Below are 1,892 nucleotides of genomic sequence, written 5' to 3'. Positions count from 1 at the left end.
GCAACAGCAGGGGGCGATTTGGCCTGAGAGACTGAGGAAGGCTTGGAGGATGTCTCTGAGGGCCCAGGGGACAGGTGAGCAGGCTTGGGGGTGCCCTCACAAGGAGGGAGAGAGGTTAAGGAGCAGAGAGGAGGACTTGTCTAGAGAGATGAGGCTGGCAGGGCTGTAGGCAGGGCAGGTGGGTGTGGGGACGGTGTGGGTCATCTCTGAGGGTGCCTCAGAGATGGCAGTAGTGTTTACAGCAGCTGTCCTCTCAGTTCCCCGTCAAAGTTCAGATCCTGCGGCTGACAGCCTGGGGGAGGCTAGGTGAAGGTCTGCTGCAGAGGGCAGCTGGCTCAGCCCAGCCATGGGGGGCTTAGCGCTTTTGTGTCACGGTGACACCTCACCCAGCCTCCTCTGCAGCCAACCTCTGCTTGGCCCAAGATTGAAGATTACCTCCATGGGCTGGAGTTTAGACTTTAGCCAGTTTAGACGTGGCTGCAGGGTATGTATGGGACAGAGCTCAGGCAGGCCATGTCAAGCTCTGCCCCCAGGTCTCAGTTTCCAGTGGGGGCAGAGCTTGTAGCCTCGGGGAGTTCCACTGGGTAGGGTCAAGCTCACACTGAAGCTTGGCTTTGGGCCGGGGAAGTGTCCCTGTAGGGGAGGGGATGTGATTCCTAGACTTTCTGGCCCCATATCGTCCCTCCCATCTCACAGGGCAGAACCTCTGCACCTGCTGCCAGAGGCTTCACACTCTAGTATGCGCATCCGAGCCAGAGGCGGGAGGGTGGGCCCCTTCTGTGCCATCTGGATCACAGGCCACACCCGACTCCTGTGCCCCATTCCCTCCCTGGCCTTCATTTTTTATAGTCACCCCAATACTTGGGCTGGGCGTGTTGCAAATGGGAGAGAAAGAGGAGCAGCCTAGTGTGGGAGCCGGCCCTGGACTGGGAGGCAGACACCTGGGTTCAAGACCTGTCTGCTGCTAACTTATTGAGCTTTATTGGAGCTGCGGACCCTGACCCTCAAGAGGGGACTTAGGTCTTGTGACCTCACAGCCACACCCAGACAGCCAGCTCACTTCATTGCTTTGAGCTTATCACCCATCCCACGAACGCTGGCTAAGAGCAGCCCAGCAAGGGCAGTGCTGAACATAAGGGTGCTAAGCACGATGGTGGGGGCTCAGGCACTGCCCTGTCCTGACAGTGGAAGGGTGGGGGTCAGAAGCTCAACTCTGGGCCTAGAAATAGAGAAGGTACCCCCCTAAAGGCTCCCGTCAGACACTGGCCCTGGAACTGGAGGGGTCTCAGGCATGGCCTGGATGCCTCAAGAGGAGCAGGGAACAGTCTGGGCAGCAGGTGACACACTCTCCTTCATGACCTGGGGGAGGCTCCTGCAGCCTCTCTGGCCCTGAGCCCCACCCTGGGCAAAACCTGGGTGGGGCAAGTGGTTGGCATGGAGATTTCCAAGGAAAACAGCAAAAGAGGTGGCAGGAAGTGGTTGGGGTGAGTCAGGGGGTGTCCCTTCGGGACATGTTGGGGACAACTTTCTCCTGACTGAGTCAGGGCTCAGGATACGCCCTAGAGAGACCGTGGGCCTCCATCTAGCCTGCAAGGACCCGGCTAGTTCTAAGAGCCAAATACCAATTTTAGCCAAGGGTGAGAGGCTCAGAGGCTGGGGTGGACACTCTTGCCTGTCCCTGTCCTAGCTCAGCCACTAATGCCATGTGGCATTACACAACAGACTGGCCTGTGTGGCCCTAGTTCCTGTCTATGAGATAGGGACATAGCAGGGTGTGGCTGGACTCTGAGGAGTAGGAGATGCTAGTGGACTCAGGATTCCTGGTATTTGCTGGCTTTTTTCATTCTTCTGCTGTGTGGTCTGCTCAGCCGGCTCCCTATAAGCATGACCAG

The sequence above is a fragment of the Colobus angolensis genome, unplaced genomic scaffold (assembly GCF_000951035.1).
Source record: "Colobus angolensis palliatus isolate OR3802 unplaced genomic scaffold, Cang.pa_1.0 Scaffold395, whole genome shotgun sequence".
NCBI lineage: Eukaryota > Metazoa > Chordata > Mammalia > Primates > Cercopithecidae > Colobus > Colobus angolensis.
This window is presented reverse-complemented; position numbering follows the sequence as displayed.